At 34.6% G+C, this 12959-nt stretch overlaps 1 long non-coding RNA gene across 1 annotated transcript; it reads right to left on the bottom strand.

Annotated features, from left to right (window-relative positions):
• Positions 1-2995: 2995 nt before the first annotated feature.
• Positions 2996-11216, bottom strand: LOC109022591. Its single transcript, XR_002001608.1, has 2 exons — positions 11121-11216; positions 2996-3045 (listed from the first exon to the last, which is right to left on the bottom strand). It is a non-coding gene; the product is annotated as an uncharacterized LOC109022591 (long non-coding RNA).
• Positions 11217-12959: the final 1743 nt, after the last annotated feature.

The raw sequence follows: 12959 nt of genomic DNA, 5'->3' as shown, positions 1-12959 counted from the left end.
TTTACTGCAGACCACACACTATCCAGCTCTTGTAATATTTATCAAACAAAAGCATTCTTTTCACCACAGAATCAACCATGAGAATTGCTTTCCTCTCTTACAATTGTTATATTGTCTTTTGTATTAGACCTGTGCTTCATCCATCACAAAACAGTACTGTAATTTCCTATCCTGCTCTAGCAGAGATAGATCTCTAGGTAAATGTTATCCTGAATATAATTTTGTAATGTTTCCTGATTTTCAGTAGGAGTGAATACCTCCTGTTTATCTGCACCCCAGGCACCCCTTGAGCACCATGTTGCCTCAGCAATCATGTCTCTGAGATATAGGCATTTCCCTGGAACTTAAAGTGTGCAAGCAGAGTGCACTACACAGTAATCTGGGAATTGGTTGTGATATGAATTTTTGGAAGACCACACTACTAGAGCATTTTCATTCTATTGCAGCTGTTAGATGCTCTTAAATGGCTATATTAGAATAAATGTGTGGGGAAAAAGCTTAATGAATTTCAGCCATGACCACAGATATATATATTTATGATAATTTCTATCATAAAACATTTTACATAGTGGTCAACGTAACAAAATATACAGTTCAACATATATTAGCATTAGTTTACACATATTAGCAACTAATGTCAGAGTATTCCAAAAAACTAACAGATTCCTTTTTTTTAGTTATATTTCACTTCTCTAAAGTTCACAGTTGTAGTATTTATTTCAGAACCCTTCTTGTTAGGTAGTACTTCAGAGACACTTCAAATAATAACCAAGAAGTAAAAAACTGCAAAAATGAGGCTTATAACCTACTTTTTTGCTTACTATTCACTTAGACAAATTGGCTTGTGAGTTCACCAGTGCATGTGGATCCATTTATTTCAGTTGAACTGCATTTGTATGGATGTTCCATGCTGAGCAACTGAAAAGGAGAGGCAGAGAAGTGGAAGTACAGGAAGCCACAACTGGCAGTTTGATAATTCAAGAGCTCTTACATGACAAGACACACAAGAACTCTTACAGGAAATGCACAGGACTCGTAAGATGAACACAGTTAAAATTGTTCTGATATTTCAGAGTCCATATTACTTACAAATTTTGGTGCTGTGACCTCGAAGAGTAACAAATATTTTCTGCTTTATAGCCTTTCTTTCCAAGTATTTTTGATGTCAAAAATACTAATAAATATGACATGTTCATACCTATACCTTCTGAGAAAAGGGTAGTAGGCCTTTCAGATCCTTCCCATGCATTTTGTATCTTTTGGCCTAGGAGAGCAAGGTCATCTGATTAAAAAAAGCACATAGCACTGATATGTAAATACTCTGTTTTTCTAGGAAACATTACAAGGAGTTAGAAGATGGAAAAGAATAAAATATATTTTTTGTTTTTCCAGATTTAAAGCTGATCAGATCAGCATAACACCATATGTAAGAATTTGTTAGCTTGAGTTTTGTAACCTAGAACACATCTTCAAAAATATCTAGATTTAACTAAAGAACTTGTAGTAACAGTTCTTTTCTATGAGCTCTGCATTCACTGAGTACAAGTTGTTTTCTTCTTTTTATTAGTACTTGCTTTAGTTTGTTGGTTGTCGTATATTTCTGCTACATGTTCTCATTTCTACCATTGACTTTTCATTTGTTTTAAGCTTCCAGGAGCCAAAGGTATGAAGTAAAGGCAACATAGGGGTTGCAACAAGACTCCATTTTATTTGTTCCGTTAAGATTTTCTGCTCTTTAACTAACCCTAAGTTCAAAGTGAAGATCACTTAAAATTATCTTTTATTGTATAATAGGAAACTCAAACTGAAAACCGTAAATCTTTTGAGAGCTGGGAGCAGGAAACATCTTGACCACAGCCCAACTGAATGTTTTATCTCCTATATACACATCTTTTCCTATGAATGTAATTTTCCAGAAATGACCGTCAGTTGAATGACTGTGACGGGTGTCACCGCCAGCGGCTCATTGGGCAAAACGTCCTCTGATACACTGACTGATACATCAGCAGCTCTTGCAGAAGATCCCTCAGCTGCTGCAAGCCTTGGTTCACACAGGGCATTAGTACAAATTACTCTCCATTACACAGAAAAATGCTGTGGGGTTTCTATGGGGTGACAGTAGCAGAGTGCCTGATCTTCTTCTAGCAGCAATAGCACTGGTTGTCCCTTTCAGGAGCTACAATGCATTGTTGAGCCGCTTCTTGTCCACAGAATGAAGGCCTAAAGTATTAGTGTGCCTTTATTTCTTATGATTCTGGATGGTCTGTATGAATCAGATAAAACTTTAGGAAGAACATATTATTGCAGCATTAGTATGCTGTCCTGGAAACACTAACACTACTACTTAGCAAGGACAGGTTTTGTGATACTATCAAACTGAGCACTTTTGTTCAAACATTGCTTGATTTCTACTGTAGATCTTTAGTAAAGATCTGTAACTTCACAATTGAGTCATAGGCTCGGCACAAAAAGCTGTATGACTCGCAAAATGAAAGCAAACTTTTGTTTGTTTAGATTTCTCTCCAAGAGCAAATTTTTATAACTATATGGGGAACATTTCTTGACTTAACAATTAGTAATAAAGTAAGAAATCAATGTTAAAAATTATTAAGAATATAATAAAGAAATTAAGTAGAAAACACCACTGTGATCATTTTTATCTCAGCAGACATACAAGAACTGTATACAATTCTTTTTTATTCATTTCAGTTATGCATGAAAAAAGATTTAGAGAAGGATGACAGAGAGAATCAAATATATAAAGCCATCATCTGGATGAGCAAAAAGCATACTGACTAGGACCCTTCACAAAAGAGAATGAAGAATATATGGAAGGAAGTTTACAAAATGAAGTGTGGAGGAGAAGGTGGATAGGGATTTATTTCAGTTCTGTCATAAGAATGAGAGGCATAAAATAATAAAATAAACCTAGTAGTATTCAGAGCAAACCAAGGAAAATATTTCTTCACACAACTTATTGAGCTGCCTCATGGTGTTATGGATAGTGAAAATCTACAGGATCTCAAACTATGACGGTTCTGATTCCTGGAAGAAAAATAAGAACAGTTACATAGAAAAATAGATAATGTTTCTGCTAAAGAAGTTTTTAAGCTGCATCTTGCTGAGGTTTAGATAATATTCTGAGAAAGTATATCTATGTCCTTGCTTTCAACTTCCTCAGGTTCCTGCTGTTGGTCACTGTAAGGGTCAAGATAGCAGGCTAGAGAGACCCTTTTTCCCCAGTATTTTCACTCAACATACAAGCTGCATCTATTCCAGAAATATTTGAGGGTACCTAACAAGAAAACAGAAAGCAGAAAAGCATTTTTTATAATATGTCAGTTAGTTACATCTAGAAAAAAATGTCTTACTTCCCTGAAAAAGAAACATTTCTGTGAGGATACAGCTGCCTGAAAAAGGCTGCATCATTTTCATGTTTATTGCTTCTCAGTCACTTTTGGTTCAAATAAGTTATTATTTCTCACTCAACCTATATAAGCAATATCATCTATGAAGAAAATTATAGGTTGATTTAGTCACTTTTAGAATAACTAATATATTTTATCAGAGAGAATTTTGCATTTTCTCAAAAATATGTGTTCAGATACTTTCATGTCCTTACTGGTTTTCTTGATGGACATTTTACATAGTTTTCATAGTTATTCTGATTGGACAACAATATATTCATATTCACCTTTTTAATTAGAAAATAAAAACCAAAATTGTAGTACTGTCTGTTAAATATGAGCAAAATAGCTCATCTAGTTTGATACATACTGCCTAATCTAGTAGTGTTATTATTTTTCTCTTCTCTTAATATCTTATTTCTTATTCTATAAGTTTTTTTCTAAGTTAAAATACTTTAGTAATAATTGAAGTAAAATAGCTGTTTTATTTAATTTTAATGGAGAAAATAAAGATATTTTCCTCTGTTAACTGCTTGGGTTTTGCTTTCTACTTTTTTTTGTCTTAACTGAGATCACTCATTATTTATTTACTAGTTTATTAGGTCTTTTTATTGTGACAAATGCTTTTGTTTGTTGTTTGTTAGTTTCTGGCATTTCCCCTGTTTTTCGCAGTAAGAAAGTTTGGGATTTTTGTCCCAAATGCAAATTCCTTTCAAATAATTCAATTTCATAGTCACACAAAAAAGTCCTTCAGAAGGATTGCATTTTCTTTGCAACACTGAATTATACATTTCACAATTTTTCTCTGCCTGGTCAAAGCAGTGTCATTAAAATTATTTAATATGAAACCTTAAAACTAAATATTCATTCTTATAAACGCCTGTACCTTCAGTTTATGGGCTGAGGTAGTGCACTGTCCATTATCCCTGAAAATAATAGACTCCCATCTTTCTCAATTTGTACTTATTACATTTTATGTGATACCGAGGAAAAGAAACTTGGTAATATGTGGTTTTGGTTTTTGGCTCATGCTCTATGGTGGTTTACTGTGGGTTCCCAGTAGTCATCTTTAACAGTATTGTTGGAGTTTTACAGAGGCTGGCAAGAATTCTCTGCCTCTGATGGATTTTTATGGCTTTTCAAATCCTGCTAAATCACCTTTACGAATTTTTATTCATGCAAAGTTTAAGAAGGAATTATTACATTTCTTTTAACAGAAAAAAACCGTGATGCTTGGCATCTGAAGAGAAAAATCCTGGGGTTTTATCAAATTTCCCATAGTGTATAGCATTTTATTTTTCTATTCCTCTTCTTCAAAGTTGCAAAACATTAATTTACATGCTTTATTTAAGGGAGGAGGAATATTTTGGTGGTTTTCTGGTTTTGCTTTCAGAACTATGTAGAAATATTTCCAGAGGCATTCAGTGGTATATGAGGTTTTCCCTGCTCCGTCAGCTGTGATTAGAGGGGAGAAAATATAGAAAAAAAGTCCTTTTTTTAACAGAGGGAAAACAAACAGTGGAGCCTTGCCCTCCACTTCTGAACATACACACCTGTAAGCTTCCACAGTTTAAAAAGAAATATTCTTGTGGAAGCTGTTTGTTAAAATAGTACAAACTGTCATGATTCTTGGCTTGTTTTCTTCTATTTAGAATAAGCACTAATTTTTAAAATGAAAACAAAGCCCTTTTGTAATGACAGAATCAGCTCAGTGTAAGCCTCATCTTGTCCCCATGTTACATTTTCATTCCTATAGAATGAAGAAATAGAAAGATATGTTGCTGAGTATGCCAAGTTGGAAAAGGAACACTTCTCTTGCTTTCAATACAGGACCTAACTTGATGGAGAATTAGCAATTGGTTTTGCAACACAAACACTGGTGCTATGTTGCTATCAGTTTTGCCAAGACCAATGCACTTGTAAAACCAAAATGTGTCTAGATTTCTTCATCATATGCTGTTCTGCCTAAAAAGCAAAACACTAGACTAGATGAAGCTTTCTCACTGAAGATTGTGGAAAACTTTTTTATTGATTTTTGGTAAATTTTGGATTTTATTACTATTGGAATATTGCTTTCCCCCTCATCCCCATCCCTGAGGCAAATGAGCACAAGGCACTAAATTATATCCAAAGTGTAACTTATAAACACTATGACTTGAGCCAGATTTTCAGGTAAATACTTGGTATTTTTTTCTGCAAATTAAGTACACCATAGGTGTTATTTCATTTTAACACTTTGGTTTTGGAATAAAAAATAAAATCTTACTGATGGGAAATGGGAAAAATCACAGAAATGGAGACAGAAAATCTTTAGAGTAGGACTAAGTGATTCTTAGAATTCTTAGAATTTTATTGGATGCCAAAAGGGGAAAATAACTTTCAAAATCCCATATTTGCAGGATCTTTACAGTTTTTCTGCAGGTAACTAATCTTAAGCAAAATTTTGGAATGGTTTATTATCTCATTTTAACTATTATGGTAGCATGCATTTGACTGAGCAGCAGGATATCTTTCATGTACACAACACCAAGTATTGGTAAATTGCATTCCTGTCAATCCATTATTTAAATAAAAGCAAAAAGAACTTAAAGGCCCTAGGAAAAACTGCTAAAGATTTGTGCTGCTTTCTACCAATACATGATGATTACAAGTGTGGGATGATATCAAGCTGAAAATTTCTGATATGTAAGTATAAATATTTTAATAAAATATAAATATACTGTAAGATTTTTAGTGTCATGCTTTCTACTTTCCACAGATGTCTTGTGGCCTTCTGCCTGATCTTTGGAAACAATAACTGTGACACTGATATATTCAGTGCTATTGTGCCTGTTGTATTAGAAAAAAAAAGACACTTCAGAATAAGATATTCTGCTTAAGACACATTTGGATGAACCTGGGGTAAATCTGCCTGGGAAAATGGGATTTAAGTGTCTAGAAAACAAGATTAGCCTTTTCCATTTGATCTTTGGTGAAATCATGTTGAACTGAGATGTTTTAGAGTTGACAGCTCCTAGTGAATTAGCTTTTTCTTCACATTACAGAATTGGAGAGCAGAGGCCACAGGCCCTGCTGCCCTTTTATTGTCTTACAGCTCTGTTGTGTCAATTCTCATGCAAGAACTTGTGTTGCATGTATTGAGTAGCTAAAGCTTCACTAATAGTATTTGACATTATAATAGATGTGTAGCCAAAATTATAGAAAAAGATTAGATGGATTCAAATCTCTGTGATTAATAGGATATGTAACTTCATGCAATATTTCTTCTTCTTTGAAGTAGGAATACATAATGAATGTTATAATGTAATTGTAATTTTTGCAGCTTCCTAGAACTGCTTTCTCAAATAGGTGGCACAAAAGGTAAAGACAACTACTTCTTCCTTGTTTTAATAAAAAGTGAAGCAGAAGACTCTGTAGTTAATAAAAGAGAAGGTTAAGTGCTATTTTATTTTCCTAATAATGTTATGCTGAAGGCTACATACATGGTACCATTTAAAAAAAAAATGCTATGTGGCAGACCAGCAAGATTCAGGAGAAAAAACTGCAGTGGAACTATTATCTGTTCATAATTCTTTAAGAGACAGTCAGCGCTCTATATACGAGATAAAAAGTACAGGGCTTGTGAAGAAGAGATCTCTCATGTGGAAATCATATCTTGGTTGGTGCTCTCTTTCTAGCCTGCTGTTAATTCAGTTGAGCAGTTTGGATTTACTGCACAAGAAACTTAGTAAATAAATCTGGAATTTCCTCATTCCCAGGAAGGATTTACCATTTGCAATGAGACTACCTATAGAGAAATTAGACACAATTTTCTGAGTCTCAAATACTAGAGAAATCAAGTGCTGCATTCAGATAAACTAAATTTAGTCCATAAAACACGAGACTTCTGAAAATCAGACCACTTATATGGAATGATTGATATTTAGCTATAAATGAAAGAATACCTGAATACCTGGAACACAGTTGTCTCATTTCCATTTAATTCTTGTGACATTCACAAAGGAAAAATAGTGCTGTTTAAATTATAACCATAAACATGGTTCCAACAGAAGAAATGGATCCACTTGTGGGGAGTTTTCACATGTGGTTTGCTAAAAACACCATCTCATCATACATTTAGATTGCAAGGACTACCACAGTGATCCGTGAGTAAGGGAACTCTGCGTGCTTCTCAACTAGTTAGTGAAAACCTGAGACTCTTATAGAAACCACCATTCCACCACAGTCTTCAAAAACCTGATCTGGACAATAATCAGTCCTGCATAACTGGAAAAGGACCTCGTATGATCAGAGCTTTGTTTTGAATCAGAGGTGTTTTTTTGCAAGAGATTGACATAGGTGATCATTTTGTCTCAGGTACCTATATTTCTAATTCAGAAGATTTCATAATTTTAAGTAAAATGCTTCATGTTTCACCCCTCCTCAAGCAGGGTTGGGGTTTTTTCCAGTTTTGGGGTTTTTTTAACCTTTCTTATTTCTGTTGGGAGCAGAATTCTAAATCTAGTCTGGAAGAGAGGAGATTAAGTGATGTTGGATTTTAATTCTTAATAGGTATGTTAGTCATCCATAATAACATCTAAGAGACTGTGTGAGATTTTATTATTTTTTTTTATCTACAATAAAATTGGACCTTTAAAATACCCAGCTGCACACTTTTTTACATGGCAGAGTATGTTTTGTATGTATAAAGTGATAGACAGCAATTCCAGGAATTAACATACTCCATAAAAACATAACAGTTCAATAGAAATCTCGTTCACTAAAAATAAAAAATAAAAAAATCAAACAGAGTCCAGCAAGGCACTTCACTGTGTTACATTAAAATCCTCATAAAGTTATGATTATCAAAAATACATGTTGTAAAAACTTGAAGCTGCAGTGCAAAGAAAAAAGGGTAGAAAAATGGCATGCTCTCTCTAATGGGAAAAAACAATCAACCTCTAAATGTTGTTTCTCCTGTATAAAATTGTAACCTTTACTTGTTGAGCAGTATCTGTTCACTTTGGTAACCAGAACACTTTGAATTTCATTATTTATTACTGCTGAAAAACCAAAGGAACCATAAAAGAGTCAGTTCCACCTATGTATAATAGACAATGAGATCACCAAAATTGTTAGCAAGTTTGTGTCACAACGTAGATTGCCATAAGAGAGGTTTTTTAACTAGAAAGAGATAAATTGGTTTTTAGTTTCCAGAGTTTAAAAGATTGGCAGGAAAAAAATGTGTGGGGGGAGATGTCAGGTTTTTCTGGGTCTAGGGGTATTAAATGAGAAACTTTTGACTCAGTCTATTACTCTAGTTAGGGTTATTTTAAAAAGACTTCATAATGATCAGATTAAATGTTGTTTCTTTCTCTTTTTTGACCTGGAATCTTCTTAATCTTTTTTTTTTTTTTGGTCTACCTCAACTTTTTAAGCTTTTTCCACACCTGCTGTGTCTCAATTGCAATTTCCTTCATTTAATCTGTAATCTACTTTCATAATTTGTAGATCATGTAGCTTTTTTAGTGGCGTATTTCCCAACAGATGACTGCATCCCAAAATTCAATCAGAATGTCAGACCATCTAGCAATATCCTATTTCTATATGGCTTGATTTTGACAGTCAAATGCCTCAGATAGAAATCAAAGTACTTCAGTAGAATTCACACCATGAGCAAGATGAGAATATTAAGGACATAACAACTTTTTTGTCTGACTTAACCAATTGCAATGTGAATTTTTTCATTCACTCATTTGATAATTCTCCAGTAAAACCTACTGACATGTCTAATCACCTTTTGTCACAACTTTTAATTTTTGTTCAATCAAGAGCTAAAAAGATGAGCAATACAACAAGTTTAATATGAAAGCATTATCAGTCAACAACCAAATACTCCCCTTATTTTATCAATTATGCCACTATAATGTTTTCTGTATTTTGGTAATCAAATGGCCATGCTAAGTTCCTGTCCCTCTTTCCACCTGTATTTATTTGGTGTACCCATATGGCACTGGATCTCCCCAGGTACAGACATTCTAATGTAGATCCTAAACATGAGACTTCATTTCTGTAACTTGAGGGATCTCAAAGTTAGTGTCCTTCTGTCACTAACTAAGAGAAAACATATTTTAGCACATGTCCTAAAGAAAGTGCCAAAGAAATAGAAAACTACTTCCTCCTTGGAAAGAGTCTGTTTTGTTTTTCATTGACTGTAATGAGCCATCAGACACTTGGCTTTAGACTGGAGCCTTAATTCTGGGATGACAGAAGGGAGATGAGATCCTCTCCTATTTGTTTTTCTCTTTCTGTGTACAGCTAGTTTTGATGAATATCTGCCCACACATGACTATTGTTGAAAACAATTTTAGTTCTCCTTTTGGATTGCACATTCTTTGGTCAGTAAATGTTGGCATGATGCAAGAGGAATATCAAGGCAACAATGCCCTTGAGGCATCCTGGCATTTGCTTGGATTTGAAGATTTCTATGTATTCTAAAGACTAAAACAAATATAGTTCAACTGATGACCTTAAGAAAATGTCAAGAAAGCAGAAACATTTCTTTTTTTTTTTTTTTTTTTTTTTTTTGCATGGTAAAAATTAGTAGAAATAGCCTGTAAATGTCTATTTTAAAGATAAACTATCTTTTTAATGAAAAAAAGCATTTAAACATGCTTTGAAATGTCAAACTGACAGCTCTGTTTTGTTAAAAGCAAATGGTTTGGCTTTGCATCTTAGGAAGGGCGAAAAAAGGAGTTTGCTTATAAGGTCAAGTGTTCAAGCCAACCTGAAAAAAAGAGTTGTGTTATAATTACTCCCACTGCTGTGGAAACATGAAGTTGACTGATGAAATGAGTCTTCTTAATTATGAACTTTGATATTGTATATTTCGGGTAAGCTTTTGAAAACTCACTGAGTTTGATCCCAGCTCTTTTTGACCTTGACTGAGAGTAGATTGAACTCTGTTGTTTTATTCCTACTGGCACTCAGCATTATTATTTAACAAGGGATCTGTTACACAGTTTAACTAAACAATAGGTCACACAATGTGCAGAAAATCCTTTGAATCTGCTGTACATCTAGACTTTGAAGTTCTGTTTTAAAAAAAAGGGACTCAAAGCAAATGACTTTTCAAGATCTGCTATGAATATTAACAGCAGCCTTGCTGTGAATATCTTTACATGAATACATCTTTCTCATTTGAATCTTAACCCTTTTGGCTTAGGTGATCAACATATGTGGATAAGGGCAAGAAAAGGAATAGGGATTTAGAAAATCAGATGTGATTTGAAAGAAGGCTATTACGATGTAAAAGGATATTATTTCAATGAAGTATGGCTCCTAACTACCTCCAGTTGTCTAAAGATTTCAGTGCAAAACTGCAGGCTATAAACATTAGCCTGTCAGGTGAATAGTTTCATAATTTTATGGAAACAAATATTTATTTGGACTACTTTGATTTTAATTTAGTTTATTCAGCTAGAATATTAGAACTCTATAGATCCACTAATAAACACCTATTTTCATTCTAAAGTATTAAAAACTTAATAGAAGTAACCCAAGAGCAAAAAGTGTGTGGTCACACCATCTGCTATCTGCAATGCCTTGGAAACAGAAAAATGCTTTTAAAACTATGGCATAACTTGTCTCATCTCTCTTGCTGCTGTCTTTGTAGTCTCAGCAGCAGCACCATGTAGTTAATTAGGGTTCCCTGAGCTTCACCAGGTTACTTACCTAATATGGCCAGATCCCAGAAAAACCATCCCGTCTCTTGTTTCTTCTATTTGCATACAGCTGAGCTCATGGGCTTGCAGAGGTTGTCCTTGACTGTATCCTAGTCCATATAACAGATCAAAGTAAGTTAACAGCAGGTGGTCTGACAGTCCCACCTCCTCTGTAGCTCCTCAGCTGGGGTAAGTCAGAGCCCAGCAGCCACACCAGCATGTTCCCTCATCCCAGAGTCCTTCTATAGCACAGGGGCTGCTCCTGACCGGTTGCATCTCAAGGAAACAGAAAAATATGATGGAAGGATGACTTGGACTTTGCTTGATCCTGCTTAAGCAAGATATCTGTGAGTGGCCATACAATTATATAAAAGGTAATTTTTGACTACTCTGAATTATAAGGCAGAAAAAGCAAGCAAGGGTCTTTGCATCTCTGAAAATTATTTTAATGTAATAATCCACAGTTTGGAACCTATAATTTTTATTTTTTTAATAAAATATTTGTAATTTCTAGTTTTTTAAATATACATGCTTGTCTCTCTACCTCCTCCTCCTCCTCTCTCCAGATCAGCTGGTTGCCCTGGGAAGATGCCATCACTGCAGGGAGTCTTACTAAGAAGCTGGGGTTAGTTATAGTTCTGAATACACTCAGGCTTATGTTCATTATCAATAGAGAAGATTAGGTTGAGTTCCACAGCTGGAACCTGCTCCTGAAAGTGGTCTGTTGATCTACCCTTTGCACTCAAGAATTTTATGCTGGGACAGATTACTTGAAGTGTCCCTGTGGAGTATGGTTGTAGGTTCGTGATGGGATAGGAATTCAAAAAATAGATTAGACCCAGCATGCTACCTGCTTTTTAGGCCAGCAGCAGCTGCTTGAATTCAAGTTAGAAAGAGATAAGCAACCAGAAGGACGATAAATGTGCTCTGTGCAGCCTGCTTTGCCCAGTGATGGTCTCATACCAGTTGCATCAGTTGCCCAGTTCAGCTTGAAGTGTTGAACATAAAGACTCTGGTCAGAGACAGATTAACAGGTTGTGCTGAAAGTAGGAAGTAGCAAGAACTGGTCTAAGCATGTCTCTTATTGCATAAATTCATTAATAATAATGGGGAGAATTAGCATGGCTTTCACTTTATTACAGGGAACTAAGACCTCTGTCACCCAGCTTTAAGTGTGTAGGAAAATGAAATTCTCTGGCTAGACAGTGAAGGAATTAATTATTTGGGGCCTCTGATGCAATCTCCATATCAGTGCCCCTTTGCTCTTTCATTTGGTGTCATTGATTTTCCTTGTTCTTTTTATTTGTTTTTTCTTAGCAGCTTTTGAAAAGTGAAAAGGTTCAGGGTTGAATTTTGAATTCTTAGAGATGTTGGTTCCTCTTCCTTCTAGGTTTGTGCCCAGGATGTACCCTGAGGTCTGATAGTAGCAATAATGCTCTTGATCCAGCAGAAAACATACAGCTTTTTGAAGAGAACGTGTCATGGTTTTTATTATTCAATTGTTTAGCAGAGAACAAAACCTTCTTAGTAACCAAATTATGCATGCTGTAAATTCAAACTTAGTAATGGCAACTTCCTGACTGAAAGTTGGTGTGCAGCTTTCTCATTTTTGTCTTATTTGTTATTAAAAAAAAAAAAAAAAAAAAAAAAAAGGAAATAAAATATCTGAAACTACTGCTTTATTGTTTTCCTGTGAGATGTATCCAAAAAGCTGAAACTTGAGTTTGGTTTAGGTTTCTTCTCTTTTTTGACTGAATGATTAAATCTAGTTTCGAAAGGAAAAGAAGGCAATAGCACTCTTTATTCATTTCATTGAAAATCATGAGGGCTATTTTACAGATTTGATTTC

Source organism: Parus major, chromosome 4 (genome assembly GCF_001522545.3).
Source record: "Parus major isolate Abel chromosome 4, Parus_major1.1, whole genome shotgun sequence".
NCBI classification, from domain to species: domain Eukaryota; kingdom Metazoa; phylum Chordata; class Aves; order Passeriformes; family Paridae; genus Parus; species Parus major.
The sequence above is the reverse complement of the archived record's forward strand: the minus strand, read 5'-3'. Positions and strand labels throughout refer to the sequence as shown.